This window comes from Mytilus galloprovincialis, chromosome 7 (assembly GCF_965363235.1).
Source record: "Mytilus galloprovincialis chromosome 7, xbMytGall1.hap1.1, whole genome shotgun sequence".
In the NCBI taxonomy this organism is placed as follows: Eukaryota; Metazoa; Mollusca; class Bivalvia; order Mytilida; family Mytilidae; genus Mytilus; species Mytilus galloprovincialis.
The window spans coordinates 39766200-39783780 of NC_134844.1; the positions used below are offsets into that span (position 1 = coordinate 39766200).

The following is a 17581-nucleotide window of genomic DNA, read 5'->3' on the forward strand; positions in this document are numbered from 1 at the left end:
CTTCATATATATCTTAAGGGAATGACTTTGGAAAAATATAATAATTGAGTCCAATCTTTAAAAAAAACGAAAATCAAAGAACAAACACGATTTCCTGGACCTAAAACATTAAAAGAAACTATAGAAATTTATTGAAAATAGGATAGCTCATTAATTCTGAATTATTCACAAAAGAAACAAATGAAACGAAAAAGGATACAAATCAAAAAGCTACCGGGAGTTCAAAGCTCAATTGCAGTTAATAAATATACTATGTATTCTTAGATTTAGGTCCCCTTGATTGGATCTAGTGAGAAAATATAATAAGCTGTCTCAATAATAACATAGCCGAGTACAATGGCAACATATTGGTATCGGCAACTTGCAGGGCCATATGCTGTTTTGACACTCTCTCGGTCGACGATATTCTTAATCATATTTAGTTATGAACATTACTCGTCTGTTTTATATCTTAAAATACATGAGATTTTTACAAACACAGTTGGCGGAGAACGAAACTTTGTTAAAAATGAGACGAATTCAATTTCCTTTTTAATTGTTTTTTTTTTTAAATATTTTTCTTGATAAATTTTATTTTTAATTAAAAGTTAATAGGGCAAACCATTATCACTTAAACTTGATAAACTTGTTTATATCTATTACTTGCTCTTAAATTGTAAGACATATTCAGTTTAATGATGCAGTAATTCAGTTCGATATATAACATCACATCAAAACTGAAAATCAAGAGTTATCCCTCTTATTATGACAATAAAATGCTCGTCGGCATAATGGAAACTTTTTACTAGTACCTTTTATAAGTGTTTTAATTTATGATCAATTATGTTCTTAAATTTAGTTTCTATATTAAAATTTGTTCATCCTTTGCAAGTAAAAAGTTTTTCTTCCTTTGACATTAAAAAGTTTTTCTTCCTTCGATATTGAAAAGCGTATATTCCGTGTAATTTTTGTAGCGTATATTAAAAGAGCCTTGTACAATCAATTTTTATATCAATAATCTTATTGATGTAGTTTGGAAAATTGAAAGTTGTCTTACACATAGTTTATCCAAAATATCTGCATGTTTAGAACCCTTTAACTGCTTTTTAAAGGTTCTGTAGGAAGTCTATTGCAAGGCGAAATTTCTGTCCCTATCCAATACACCTGTATTTTCCAGTGTTGGTCCGCTGTTATGAAAAATTCTTGTTTCACAGATCTACATGGCCAATGATTTGTATTAAGCTCGATTATGACACCGAGTGCGACTCAACACAGGAATTTTACATATCATAAGCAACACAACAGATCTTTTTTATATGACAAAAAAAAATTGCCTTTTATGTCTGGATACCCGATATTACCTCTTGATTAGTTAAAGAGAGGCTCGTGTTGCTTGTATTTTACAGTTTTGTATTTTCAATGAATGTATGTTCTGCTTTCTTATTTCGCAATGTCGGTTTCGATGCTATCAGTTACAGTTGTGTCTATCCTATGTGTGGCAAACCATGTTTTCGCTTTGTGCTGGTAAACGTTCATTTTTTATACGACCGTAAACATTTTTGCGGTTGTAAATTGGTATCACGTCGTCGTCGTCGTCAGCGTCGTCCAAAGACGAATGGTTTCCGGATAATAGCTTTAGTATAAGTAAATAGAAATCAATAACATTTTAACACAATGTTTATAACCATAAAAGGTAGTTTGGGATTAATTTTGGGGGTTATGGTTCCTAAGGTTTATGAATTAGGGGCCCAATGGGACCCAAATCAAGCATTTATCTAGTGTCAGGACAGTAAGTTGTGTATAAGTATTTCAATTGTTCTGAAATTGTACCACAATGTTAAATACCATAAGTAGAAGGTTGGAATACATTTTAATGGTTAAGAGGCAAACAGTCTACTGGTAGGAATAAAGGGCCAAAAAGGAGCCAAAAACAAGCATTTTTGTAGTTTCAAGACACTAAATTGGAGTAATCTTTCTGTGTCCAAAATGGTTGTTGAATCACCTAAATCCAATGCTTTTTTAAATTGTCTTTGAAATTTGGAGTTATCTGTCTTTGTCCAAAATAATAGTTGAATCAACTTAAATCAATGCTATATACAATATTCAATGCAATATTCACTTTTACCTCCAACTGATAAATTAAAGCAATCTTTACCATTCAGTGATTACAAGCACTTTGATTACCATTCTAGGGTTATGCCCCTTTACAAGTGGAAAAATTGAAAAAAAGTCGTTTCTGTTCTCTTAACTTAAGTTTTAAATTTAATGAAATGTGTATATAATGCTTTTTACCTCCAAACTCAGTTTAAATTCAGTTTTTGACAGCTTCACTTTTACTGTTCTTGACTTATGTCCCTTTATAACGTTATATGCTAGCGGGGGCATCATGTCCGTTTGAACACATTCCCCATTTATTTTTTTAGAAGTTACTATTAATTAATATTAACATTAATTTTAACCATGACTGTATGACATTTTATCTTTTAATACTTTATGATGTATTTAAATGAGTAGTTATTGTTGCTAACTCCATTAGAAATTTTAATTGAGATCATTTTAGGAATAAGGGAAAGGGGAAGGTGAAAAAAAATAGGGGGGGGGGGTCAATTTCTCATTTCAGATTTCAGAAATTAAGAAGAAAATTTTTTCAAATATTTTTTTTTTTTTGAGAGGATTAATATTCAACAGCACAGTAAATTGCTCAAAAGCAAAAACAAAAAATCAAGTTCATTAAACCACATTCATCTGTGTCAGAAACCTATGCTGTGTCAACTATTTAATCACAATCCAAATTCAGAGCTGTCTCCAGCTTGAATGTTGTGTCCATACTTGCCCCAACCGTTCAGAGTCGTATACAGCCCTACGGAGCATCAGGTTTGTACATGAATGAGGCTGTTAGTTTTTATGTTTGAATTGTTTTACATTTGTCTTTTTGGGGTCTTCTATAGCTGACTATGCAAGGCTTTGCTTTTTGTTGAATACGGTGACCTATAGTTGTTGATTTCTGTGTCCTGTTGTCTCGTGCGAACAGTTTTCGCATTGCAAACATATACCACATCTTCTTTCTTATATTTACATTTTAAAACATTGACATTCGTTAAGTGTTTGGGATAGAGAATTAACGTTCCCTTCATTTCTGATGGTAATTCATTAGGGTTAGGAAAAAGACATTTACAAAACAGCAATTGTTGAATATCTTATCATCGAATATGGTTCATCGAATATAGTTCACTAACGAGTGTGTCACACGTTGAGCAGGAAGTGTTGATTCCTCGGGTATGTTGGTTCACTCCATGTTATTGATAGAATATACCATGTATACTTAATATTTGTTTTGAGAACTTTTATGTTTTGCAATAGTTTTGTCTGTTTTCTTTGACTTATAGTTTTGATGTTCATTTTGTAATTTCCCCTATTTTTAATTGCTATATCGTTGATAAGAATTGTTTACCAACACAAGGAATAGACACAACTGTTGCCAATAGCGTGAAAACCTACATTTTGATTGAATTGCTAATTCGTTATTATCTGCATCTACTGAAATCTTTTCTTTTTCAGCATTCGGTAAAAAGGAAATACTATATGCATTGATCCTAATTATTTTCTTGTTATTGATTTGGACCTCGGTCTTATAATCTACTCCTTCAAGTCATGCTCCTCCCTTAAGTGTATAGTATTATAACTTCTAAGTTGTTTGTGTCATCTATATTCACGCCGTTTTCCTTTAACATATTTTAAATATACAATTTTAAATGTAATTTTACCTAATGCAATAATGCTATATTTTGATTGCATGAGAGAAATGCTTTTTCACATTTTTTTATATATAAATGTGTTCAAGATTTTTTTTTCTCCCGGTGTATTTGTCATGTGGAAATTTCATGTCCCGGAGTATTTGATAGCAAATATCATGGCAGATGAAAAATACCATGTCTATAAAAAGCGACGTCCGAAGACTTCTTGACCTTTCATTGAGATGGATAAAAAGAACATTCGGTGTCATTAAACAATTATATCATGCTTACAAGGACTATTTGCTAAAAATACCGGTTTGGAGGTAAACAAATTTTTCTCGCTGAACGGCTCGAGGAATTTGTTTATCTGTCAACCAGTATATTTACTGGTAATGGTCAGTCGATGGAGATCTGCCTGAGTATGGGTAGGGGATTTTAAATGTCGACTGAGAGAAAAGTCATGCATGCATTCTTAGCATAATGAATCCAATGGGTCTTCCACACAGCATGAAAATCTCGCACTCGGAGTTTCAGCCGCCTTCTTAACAAGTTTGTGTTCTATTTCAGTGAAAACGGACGTCACCGGAAACTTAAAAACAAGTTAGATATACTTCATATTACTAGTGTTGCATTTATTATGTTATGACAACTGCAACAATTTTTCATCCTTAGAATTTCAACTAATAAGCTTGAGAAAACATTTGTAGGTATTTGAAAGTGTGTATATGTATTATTTTAAACAAAGTTTTATTCTTCATTCGAAATTTCAATTGGCCGGAAAGCTATTTGAAATTAATGTGCATTTAATTGCAACAGTTTTTAAACTGCCTATCCCAATATCTTCCGTTGCGGAGTTTGAGAGTAGTAGAACAGATATTCTTGTTTTCGCATTTTGATATCCATCCGGTAATTATCCTTCCCCAAGTATGGTAACGATAAACCCAAGTACAATCCCGTGAGGCATTCTGAAAAAAAGTATGATATTGAAAGTGATTTAGAATGATTATGATTTGTAGATTAAGATTTATATTACACTGTCAGTTGTTTGATCTTAGTTTCAGCATGAAAAATACCCGAAATGTTTTCACAAGGAACCATTGACAATCGGCTCTTATACTATCTATAATTTCAAATGCCCAATGAAATTAAACAAGAATCGCTTGACAACTTTATCAATACAGATATTTGATATTCTCTATCATATTTATTTGCAACTTTTAAGATTCGTTGACGATTTATATTTTGACATACGTGTCTATCATCTAAAACCATATTTTGATTTGCAGATGTCATTATACATTTTGGGTCGTCGTTTGGTTGCACCAACTTCTTGTGTTTACTTCTTTATATATATGAACTTAATGTACTTACAGAACCATCCCAAACTTTTGTTGTTTGCGTTGCATATCCCATCTGCACATAATAAAAGACAGGATTTCTTCCATTGCAAGAATGATGTATGATTTTTAACTTTGTTACACGAGGAGCTGTCCTCCTTCTGTTACATGCCATAAAGACATCGATAGAACAATAATTGCTACTAACTCCTACAAAAATATTGACCAATATCAGATGCAGTGTGAATCGTGCAATATTAACAAAAAGTATATATCACTGAACTTGTATATATATTTGTTTCGGAGCCAGTTGAAACACGCTTCCCGATGCGGGAATTTCTCGCTACATTGAACACCTGTTGGTGACCTTCTGTTGTCTGTTCTATGGTCAAATTGTTGTCCCTTTGACACATTCCTCATTTCCATTCTCAATTTTAATATAAAAAAAAGCATATGAATGTTTGAACTGGTTAAGTTATCCATCTCTATTGGTTGTGACATGTTATCAATCTCTATTGGTTGTGACATGTTATCTATTTCTTTTAGTTGTGATAAGTTATCTATTTTTCGCATGGAGGGACATCATGTCTCGTATCATACTGCATGAGTATGATACGAGACATGAAATCTTTTCAAACTGTTTGTTTCGACAGGGATATGGTAATACATTATAAAAATATATGATACTGCATATAATTTTCGATGCTTTTGGTATTAATGTAGGTAGGATTAGAAAAATAACTTGATTTTACTGCATAAAGCATAATAACCGATCCTTTAAAAAAAGTTACTGCAATCATCGTAAGTATTTGTAGCGCGAACACTGCAGTTTTTAACGTCCAGTTTTCGTAGGTCATAGTTCACTTAAGGGTCAAGCGATAAGAATCGTTTAGGAATTTTACTACCTTGGGTTAGTCCTTCAACGTTACGTTGCTGTTTTAACATGTTCGTCAATATTTTTCTTCCTCGATATTGTCATGATCTCTTACACATGTACGAGTTTTTTGTATATCTTAAATCTGCCAATTGTTCAATTACTCCAAATATTTATATACCAAAAAAATCCTTGATTATTGAAATGACTTTCTTAACAAGGGAATATTTCATACAGTTACGGAAAAAACGTACTGAAGTTTACTGCGAGCCTGTAGTCATGAACTGCATAATATATAAAGCAACAGGTTAAAAAAAATGACGTATTCTGAGGGCGTTGTATATATAGACTTTGGTAAGAACACCATTATTTAAACATGTTTTCCATGTTATATTAATGATATTAATTGAAAACATGCATGCATTAAATCATGACCATATGATTGTAAATGTGAATATTATCACGTTCGTGAAAATAAAAGGAAATACGTTACCAAGTTGAAAGCATTCATCTTTTAAGTATCCTGAAATGAAATTTGAAAACATTAAAAAATTAAAAATAAATTCTTCTTGAATTTAAAAGCGCACAAAGTTAACTAACCACGAGGTATTGCTTTTTTTAATTTTTTCTTGTAAAACAGTAATGCATTGTAAATGTGTGGGTTTTTATTAATGTTGTGTGCATGGTCACTGACAGACCAGAGGGATGACTTTATGTGTTTGTTTGTTTGTTTAAACAGAAACCTTGGTGCCTATTTATTTTAAAAACTTGACTACATAGTTAGAGTATGTTTTAACCTATAGTTAAACGAGCATGCAACTGTTTTTGTATTTTCGCTGAGATATAGTCCTTTACGTTGATGTAGTATAAAGCACAAATCAACCCACGAATATATATGAGCTATTTAAAATTAATTTAGTCAAACTAATATTTGCTTGTAAAACCAAATAACGGATAAGTACTATTATCTACACGAGTAAAAAATTTAAAGAAAGTTCACCCTTGTCAACCGTGGCTAGGTCATCCAGTTATAGATTAAAATTTATCCCAATAACTCAGAGTGAGGTTAGAAAAGGTGAATACTATGTTAACCAAATAACTACACATGTATATATTAAGCATAACAATGTTACATGTTATATGTAACTGTTTAGTATTTGCAGCATATGGGAAATATTCGCATGTTATTTTTATTACGGGGAGGGGGTGAAATTCTCACATCTTATACCACTTAAAAGAAATTTTAAATTATCATAGAAAAGTATGCATAGAATTCATTCACTAGGTGCAAATTTGACATGGTTTTTAACCTACTTTTCAGAAATTCCTGTTTTGTAAATAAAGAAATTATCAAGAAACTAAGGTTCAAATTCCCCGAGTTTTTTTCAGTTGTTTTAAGATGAATTTAGCCTTTCGTTTGTCAATTTTAATTCTAAAGCTGTTAACATTTCAATGCGTCCGTTGATTTCTAGTTTAGGTTTGTACGTCCCTCAAGAAAACTGTTCTTGAATTGATTTAACCATGTTTTCCTTCTACTCTAATCATATAGCACCTAACATTTTCGTTCATCCCTGGGTTTCAAAAGTTTAGATCTAAGCCTCTCGAGAAAGGTAAAACCACCTTAAAGAACAGATGCACTACATTAATTAAGTGTTAATTTTTTCTTACATTGTTTACGGCTATAAAATCTAAATGCAAAAGTTTGGTTGCTGTTTAACCATATTTGACTGCTTTTGAAATACGTGTACACAAATGATTCAAAACAAATCTTCATTTAATGTATGATGAGTTTTTCTTTAGAATACTTCTGTTTGTACTAATTTGTATTTAAGAAAAATATCTAATAACATTTATCTGCTTTTTAATATTAGTATCTGTGATCAGAATGGAGTCATTAAATACGATGCCATGTGAAGGGGGATTCCAATCCTTGAAATCTCGAGTGTTCGTAGGCCGAACCAATTCACAAAAACAAAACACTGTATTTATCCCTAATTTGTTCTCGACTTTCCTATAGACGTAAACCTAGCACAATAAATAAACCATTCTATTCTTGTAAAAACTTACCCTTTTTCGACTACACTTGAAACAATTTTCAAGCTGTTGCCATATATGGTTCAATATTTTAATTCGCTGATGTTAGAAGTAGAAAGAGGTCGTATTTCAAACTTGGATCATATTTTCAATATCACGTTGAAGAATCAATGCTTCGTTAGAAATTCTATTTTTAAAAACATTTTTTTTTTATATTTATTATTCATGAAGTTCTTTAAATACTACAATGAAATACGAATGACTGGAAAAATGAAATATCAGATGTGAACATCATTTTTTGCTACACTTGATTGTTTTTTATTCTTCTAAAATGTTCTTTGATCTCTCCTCACCTGATCTCACTTAATTAATCAGCAACGTTGAAGATCAGTTTTAAAGGTAGGGAATTATCGTCCACCTTATAAAATGTTCAGGAAATAGGTGCCATAAGTCATTTGTAAAAAAAAATTTTGTATTGTAAATCTTCCAGCACTAAATTTGGAAACTCGGATAAGACACAAACTCTGGTACTCTTAAACCTACCACTTGTAATGCAGATATTTAAAATGTAAAAGAAATACATATTTTAATGACGACATTACTGACGAAAGTTTTTACAACTGTTAAAGGGGCACTAGCTTCCAATTTGACAAAAAATAATTACAATTAGTTTGTGTGCAAACATTTATAAAACTGGAATAAAGAAATAATATGTCGACGGTAGTAGTCAGTTTCTTTCGAAATAAGCTTAATTAGTTATCAAAGGTAGGCGCAGGACATTTGAGCGAAAACATTAAAATTACTATTTGAGCGCCAACATTAGAGCCAGAGCCCATTTAAGCGCCGGATTAATCCGCACACCTGTATTTTCGATAGCTTGTTTTAGCGAAAATTAACCTGGTTGAATAATGCTCACCTTACTATATATACCATGAACAGTAATTTATATTCGTTTAATGTTTAAGTTGTTTATATTTTATAGTTGTCACTCAGCAATTTATGTTTTCCTCGATACTATTATAAAATTACAAACAACAACATATATAAAGATACACGGTATAGAGGAATGTGCACCACAATCGAGAAAAGTGAAAGAGCAGTCCTTAATGCAATTCTATGAACAGTATTGTACAGGGGGTATATCTAGACCCCATTAAGTACGTTCTCTAGGTTATAAATTCCAGGATAGAACAGACTTTTAACATTTTATTTAAACTTTTAGAGTTTTAGTGTTGTATTTTAATTGAAAAGTTTTATATTGTTTTATGTTATGCTGTTTTGAGTCTTTTAGTGCTGTATTTTAATGGACATATTTTATATTGTTTTATATTGTGCTGTCTTGAGTCTATTAATCATTTTTTAATTTATTATATATTATTTATTTACTAAAAAGGGTCAAAAATATTTCGCTAAAATGAGCTTTAAAAATTTTAATTTTCGCTAAAATGGATTCTACTTTGGCGCTCAAACGTCCTATTTTTTCCCGCTAAAATGTCCTATCAATGCGCTCAAATGTCCTCCGTCGTCAAAGGTACCAGGATTATAATTTAATACGTTAGACGCGCGTTTCGATCTAAGCCTCTCGAGAACAACAACCCATTTAAATCTTAATTCATGCAGCTTTAGTTTGAGATTGATGCGTATGTATTCACTATGTTGTGGTATGCTGTGATCAGGATGTGTATTCATTGGAAAAAAAAACGTCTTGAAAAGTGAAGCAAGAAAGATCCACCGACTAGAACCATTTCATTGACTGATCCGACCCACAAAAAGACGCTTGTATGCAGGTAAATCGATAATTTACAAATATTTGTGACCTATAACATGAAATCAAACAGACAATCCGACAGCTGAATTTGACAGGATCTGTTTATACAATCTCCAATGTTGTCTCTCTTTAATAATCATTTTGTAAGGAAAATTTCACATGTTCCATTCTGACATCAAACTAAAATCGCGCGTAACATATCTATTGATAAAGGTAATATTTGAGGAAATAATGACCATATTAACACTTTATTGTATGAGTTTTGCTCAGTGTTGAAGGTTGTTCGGTGACCTATAGTTGCTAACGTATATGTCATTTTGTCTCTGGTGGAGAGTTGTCTTAATATCAATCGTGATTTTATCAAATCGTCTTATTTCTATAGAAACATATTTACCATATACAAAGGGGAGAAAGTAATCTCTTTTTATTATATCCAGCAATTATAAGCTATGTAATTACAAAAATCAAGAATCAAGCTATAGTAAGCTATGTAATAATAATTACAAAAAATATACTTAAACAAAAGCAAGACAAGAGAGGATTAAGTTTTATTAACTTAAAAAAACAACTAAGAAGTATTGCTTTTTTAATAAATATTTCAACTGCAACATTTACCCATCCTTAAACATTTCAACTAATGTGCTTGTAGGAATATTTCTAGGTTACTTGATAATGATATCGAGATATTTGGTCTATATCGATTTTTATAAAGTTTTGATGTTCTTCATTCTAAATTTCTATTAGGAAAGTTAGTTGAAAGTTTTATTAAAATTTTATGTTAATTGCAACAGTTTTGAAACTTCTGATCCCTAAAACGTCCATTGATAAGTTTAAGGGTAGCAGTACAGATATTCCTTCTTTCGCATTTATATCTCCATCCAGTGATGGTTCTTCCCGAGGTGTATCTTTCAACTTCAGTACAATCTCTTCTGGCATCCTGAAAAAATATAAACATTATGAAATAAAATTTAGGATGATAATAATTTTGACTAAAATTGATGTTCAACTGTCAGTTGTATTGATCTTTTATGCGGTTCAAATAATTGCAAATAATGCGTCTGGCGTATATACACAATTTAGTCCTGGTATCTATGATGAGTTTATTTTCAAGCATAAAAAAATACCATATATATATGGTATTCTCAAAGAAGCGCCTACCAACGGCTTCTGCAAATATTTTTTTATATATGCAAAATGAAATAAATCAAGAATAGTATGCATATCTAAAAAAAAACCAATTTGCTACCTTTAAAACTCTGAAACAAATAGATCCCATAACGGTATCAATACGACAAAGAATAAATAAAACGTTATAAAATGGACATATGTTTTAGAACATGTCTAATATCCGTGCTATGCTGAGAGTCTATGATTTCAGATAATATTAGGTTAAAAACACAGTTGTTCATATCATGAAAATATTGTACCCTTTCAGTTAATAAATGTAAACAATCATAGTACAGTCGCTATTTTTAGAGCCAATTACTGGATGGTTTCACAATAGCTCACTGAGTTAATTACACCTTATGTAAGAATCCTGGGTTTTGATTGGTTGATAGCCAGTGTATTTTTCAACAACTTACTGATATCAAATGAATATCGTCCATTTTTTAACGCCGCCGTGGTATATACAAAAAGGATTTGCCTTTTTACCCTCTCGGCCGTGGTATTTGCCAAAAAATACTCTATCCGACTGGACGCTTGTAAAGTCACGATCATCAATGCGTTTTTGAGTGTTAACATTCGATGTTATTAAACAGATATAGCATGTTTTGAGGGGTATTTGCGAACAATACCAGTCTTGAGAATGAATTTCCCTCGCTGTACGGCTTGCGAAATTTAACATTCTCTTGACTGGTATTTTTTGCAAATACCCCCTCCTTAACATGATATATCTGTTTGATATACTTTAAGCATACTTTGACAACTGTGAGCATTTGTTAATATGGTTTTTTTGTCTTTAATTCCTATATCGTGAGTTGCTCATTCTTTATAGTTTTCTGATTGATGTCTTTTTGAAGTTTACCAATCTCCCTTTTCTCTTTTTTTTTTTTTTTTTTTTATCTATATTTAATATTTATATCTATTTTTACTTGATGTACTTACAGAACCATCCCAAGTAACCATGGTAGACGTTGCATATCCCATCTGGATATAATAAAAGACAGGATTCCTTCCATTGCATGAATGACTTGTAATTTCTAATCTTGTGACACGAGGAGCTGGTCCCCCTTCAGTAGCATGCCATAAAGACACCGACAGAATAAGAATCGCTACTAATTCCTACAGAAAAGTTGACCAATATGAGATACAGTTTGAATCGTGCAATATTTACAAAAAATATCCATGTTTGAACTTTTTAAATTATAAATGTATCATTTTTAAAGTCCAATAGCATTGATTCACAGGTGCAAGGCGAGATTTGTTTAGTAGGTCATGCTTTATATGTCTTATTAATATCTGACAAATTAACGACAGACGTTCCTCGTCGAATATCCTGTGGTTATACAGTACAAACACTATAATTTATGTAAAAGTCGTCTCAAATATAGTTCAACAATGTTTAGATCCACAAATTTGAGTTAATTTTTGTTCTTTCCTCATCGATGATTGTTCTTCCCTCATCGAGATTCGTACTTCTGCATCAATTTAATCATGGCAACATCGCGTGCACCACTGTGTCTAGCGCCCTAGATTTTTTTAATTGGGAAAGGTCCTGTCAATGACGGCAGTAGCACTTGAGAATGTGTGACCCCAGCTTAAAGGAATTTTCCCGACAAAGCTATCTTTTCACTGAAAGAGGGGCAAAAGATACCAGAGTAGCATTCCAACTCAAAGATAAAAAAAATGAAAGTTAGGAAACTTATAGAAATATTAAGTTCACAATTTAGATTTTTTTAATCGCGAAATATCCCTACGTTCCATTAATTTTCCGAGTATACCTAGCGACTTGAACAAATACAAGGGATCTAACTACTTTAGAAAATAAATTTGATACTTCACCAGGTTAAAAGTTAAGAAAAACTGAGAAGTGATCTTCCAAAAGTCGCAATGAACCCTTGGACAAGAGGCACTTTAAATAATTTCTTCATCTTGACAATCATGATAAAGATATTCAAGTTTCTAAACTTGCCACCAAACGGAGACTTTGATAGCCCGTGTAGCTTTATAAATGTCTTCTGAGTAAGCGACACAATATAATAAATAGCAATTAGAACAACTACAAAGTCGTATTATCTATCTGACAAACTAGACAGACTAGAACTTAATTATAATGACAACTGTTAACAAAAACGTAATCACAGGGTGTTGTTTGGAACGGCGTTTTGCATTTGCGCCAATCTGCATTTCATTTGCGCCGATTTTTTCTTTCATCTGCGCCGATTTTTTTTTCATTTGCGCCGATTTTTTTACAGGTAAACTACAGGTGAATAGATATAAGAAGATGTTGTATGAGTGCCAATGAGAGAACTCTCCATCCAAGTCATGTTATTTTTCATTTATTATTATAGACCTCTTCCGTTAGCCACTTGTACAAATTTAATGAATCACCATGGGGAGGTGGAAGAAGACCTACAAGATACATCTCCAGACTTATTCCTTGACCGTACCCATAGTTCTTTAGCCTCTGTCTTTCGGACATCTGCCACATGATTATGCTCGTTCTGTGGTTTGACAATAGAATCACTGGTGACGTGGCTTTACACGATTTTATGGTACATTTGTAGGATATGTTGTTATGTTTCAGGACACTACTCTTTCAATATGTATGGCCCTCTTTGGCTCGTTTCAGTGTGCAATATGTCCATCGTGTTGCAACGAAGTTCCAGAACAATATGAATCAAAATTAACATAAATGAACAAGATTTATAACCAGATTTTACCAATGGTATTATATAGTATAGTACATGTACAAGTATTAACGTACCTGTAAATCTAATTAGGAGCAAATATAAAATCGGCGCAAATGAAAAAATGAAATCGGCGCAAATGAAAGAATGAATATTTTCAAAATCGGCGCAAATGTCATACGCCCGTTTGGACTTTGATAAAGAAACAAAACACTACGGTGTCGATAATTTTTTCAATAAAACATAAATGATATATATTGAAGACATATAGGTATTAAATCATGATGACGATATATTGTTGATGTGGATTTTGTCACTTTTTAGAAAATAAAAGGAAGTACTTTACCAAATTAAAAGACTTCATCTTTTTAAAGAACCTGAAATGAAATTTTAAAACATTTCAAAATTAAAAATAAATACCACTCTAATTTAAAAACTTTTGTTTTTGTTTAAAAAAAAAACATATTCAGTTTAAAGATAATTTAAATAAAATAATAATCAAATTTACTTTTTGGGTATCCAGGAATTTCGGAAAAAGGATCGTAATTTCCGAAAACAGAAGAGATTCTGTGAACGATTTTTTGGTGGAATTTTGGAAAAAGGGGAGAGATCGTTATTCCGAAAATAGAACAATTCTGTAAACGATTTTTTGCTGAAAAAAATTAATCTATTTTTTTTTTCTATGAAAAAAGAGGGGTGTTTGTCCCTCAGATATCCACCACTTATTTTTATGTTGAGCGTATGCTAATGGTGACTGTATGTGTGCGCCAAAAAAAAAATTGAAAATTTTATAAGACAATTAACGTCATTATAATTGCTGTGGTATACATGTATGGGACGTAAACATCAATCAAGCCACGTATATAGTAGCTACATTAAATATAATAAGTCAATCTAATATAAAATTTCAAACAAAGTTTACTTGTAAAACAAAATTTCTAATTATAAATGTAAACATAAAGACATAAAGACAATAACTTAACTGTACCTTGCTTCTGAGATTTACCGAAATGTACTGAATATACCGCGGTTAAATAATTTTATAGAAAATTTGCTCATTTCAAGTTTTTATACTACGCAAGGAAACCACAAAATCCTGTTTTTTTTGTTTCTTTATTGTTTTCATCTACTTCGCATGTAACAAATTATTCAATTATTGTAGTCGAACCAGGTAAAAACTAATCCTACTAATGTTGTGGTAAGACATACTGTCACGGTAGGTTTACTGTTCGGCTCGGATCGTGTTTTATCGAGGGATTTCATTGTTCTCTTTTTTTTCACTTTCATGTAAGCCGTTAACAGATTTTTTAAACTAAATATATCAAATAATATAAAATAAAACGATATTATCAACCCTATATAAATAAGATGTAATATGAGTTCCAATGAGAAAACTCTCCATCCAAGTGACAATGTATAAAATGTTATGATTATTTGTCGAAGTACGACTTTCAACACGGAGCCTTGGCTCATACCAAATAACACTATAAAGTGCCCCATTTACTAGTGGAAAACAATTAAAACAGAAAAAAACAAAGGTTACAAAAGCAAACCAAGCATCGTCATACTAAAAACTTATCAAAAGTGGTACATCAAAAATAGTTAAACTAAATATAGCACGAAATAAGTATTAATGAATTACAGAAATGCATTACGAATTATGTCAACATGTCAAATAAACGAAAAAATACGACTTGAGAATATTTGCAGTAACTTAAAGCTAGTTAAAAGCCAAAAACAATAAACAATAAAACAAATCATACATCAAACACTAAAACACATCCCCAGGGATGTGGTGTTTTAACAGCATGGCCAGTCAAACGAGGCATGTCTTGTGCTATGCCAAATTATAAGAATCAACAGGCAGTATGATCGTTAGGATTTACCCATATAATAAATATGTAGCATATGATATTTAGATAAAACAATCTCTAAATAGAAAGTTAACTTGCATTTGTATTTATACATCCCCAAAACCATTCGAAAAGAATACAAATTTAGTTGATGACAATAAGCTTAAGATCGATGTAAATGCCAATGTAAACAATATTCATAGATCGTATTACAAAATTAATAAGATATCCTCAAGAGTATTTACCGGGTTTGTAATGACATGAGCCACACTTGGTTGGGTTTGTATTGCTTAGACTTTAGTTTTCTATGTTGAGTATTGTATTCTATTATTTGTCTGTTTGTCTTTTTCTTTTTTAGCCATGGCGTTGTCAGTTTATTTTCGATCTATGAGTTTGACTGTCCCTCTGGTATCTTTCGCCCACCTTTACTAAGGGACCGTTCAATATTTATCAGATGGATGGGCCGGTGCAAAATTGGGCGGGGCAAGCACTTTTTTTGTGGAAATATTTGGATGGGCAAGAACTTTTTTTAAAATATTTAGTGGATAGGCCAGAACATATTTTATAGGAAAAATTTTGTTATCAATTTTATTGGTTTGTAGGATATTTCTTTTGCGGGCACTCAAAACATGTCTCAAACAAACTGGTAGCTTGGCTCATTTTTGTCAATTTTAAGGATTTAATTAAGGAATAAAAAGCTAGAATTTTCTGTTCAGACTATCTTTTAGATTATTTTGACCTTATAGAATACTAAATTGTTTAATAGTTTGGTGTATTGCTGTAAAATTTATGGATTTAATTAATAGGTAAGAAAAAAAAGCTCAAATTTTTAAATAAGGCTAAATTCAGATAGTAAACTTTAAAATTTTTCCAAACTTTATCAAATCAACTTGGATTTTCCAAAAACTCTACAGCTATCTCATTTATATATTGATCTTATAGAAAGCCAGGTTGTTTGGTAGTTAGATGTATTGCTGTTAAATTTATAGATTTAATTAATAGGTAAGAAAAAAAAAACTCAAATTTTAAGTTTAGGCTGAATCTAGATAGTCATCTTTAATTTTTTTTATAACTTTTTTAAATCAACATGGATTTTCATAAAACTCTACAGCTATTTTATTAATATATTGATCTTATAGAATGTCAGATTGATTGATAGTTTGGTGTATTGTTGTCATTCTTATGGATTTAATAAAAAGGTTAAACAAAGCTCAAATTTTCAGTTTAGGCTAAATCCAGATAATCATCTTTAATTTTTTTTATAACTTTTTTAAATCAACATGGATTTTCATAAAACTTAACAGCTATTTCATTTATATATTGATCTTACAGAATGCCAAGTTGTTTGGTAGTTTGGCGTGATACTGTCATTCTTATGGATTTAATAAAAAGGTTTAAGAAAAAACTTAAATTTTCAGTTTTTTGTTATTTCAAAATAGTCATCTTTAATTTTTTTCATAACTTTTTCAAATCAACTTGCATTTTCATAAAACTCTACTGATATATCACTTGTATATTGATCTTACTGAATGCCAGGCTGTTTAGTACTTTGTTTTTTTTTGCTGTCATTTAAAGGATTTAGTTAATAGGTTGAAAAAAAGCTACAATTTTAAGTTTCGACTAAGTTCAGATGGTCACCTTTCATTTTTTTATAACTTTTTCAAATCAAGTTAGATTTTCATATAACTGTACAGCTATCTCATTTATATATTCATCTTAAAGAATGCCAGGTTGTTTTATAGTTTGGTGTTAAGCTTTCAAATTTAGGGAATTAATTAATAGGCGAAAAAGGCTGAATCAAAGTCAAAAACATGTCTGCCTATATTTGCTTAAAAAGACCGTAATAAATTTCTTTTTTGAAAAGTAGATAGATAAAGGGACATTGATATTTGAACTATAAACATGTTCTGTTTTTAGGACAATAATTAGTAATTCAGTATATGATAATATGTTTACTAGTCCAAGAGTTATTGTCCCTTAATTTGAATTATTTCCTTTATTTTAAATCAATATTGTATTTGAGGCTGCACATATAAAATCAAATCTGTACATGTATATTCATACTGGTTTTAAAAATCAATAAAATGTATGGTTCTGATACACACATAGATATATACATATATAATTAACTAGCACATTTTAAATTTTGTA

The 17581-nt window shown here is 31.1% G+C and overlaps 2 long non-coding RNA genes across 2 annotated transcripts; both read right to left on the bottom strand.

Annotated features, from left to right (window-relative positions):
• Nucleotides 1-4321: 4321 nt before the first annotated feature.
• Nucleotides 4322-8083, bottom strand: LOC143081688 (uncharacterized). The gene is made up of 4 exons (XR_012980033.1): nucleotides 7992-8083; nucleotides 6418-6447; nucleotides 5085-5260; nucleotides 4322-4678 (listed from the first exon to the last, which is right to left on the bottom strand). It is a non-coding gene; the product is annotated as an uncharacterized LOC143081688 (long non-coding RNA).
• Nucleotides 8084-10262: 2179 nt separating this feature from the next.
• Nucleotides 10263-14622, bottom strand: LOC143082967 (uncharacterized). Its single transcript, XR_012980520.1, has 4 exons — nucleotides 14566-14622; nucleotides 13924-13954; nucleotides 11833-12009; nucleotides 10263-10663 (listed from the first exon to the last, which is right to left on the bottom strand). It is a non-coding gene; the product is annotated as an uncharacterized LOC143082967 (long non-coding RNA).
• Between the last annotated feature and the right edge of the window lie 2959 nt (nucleotides 14623-17581).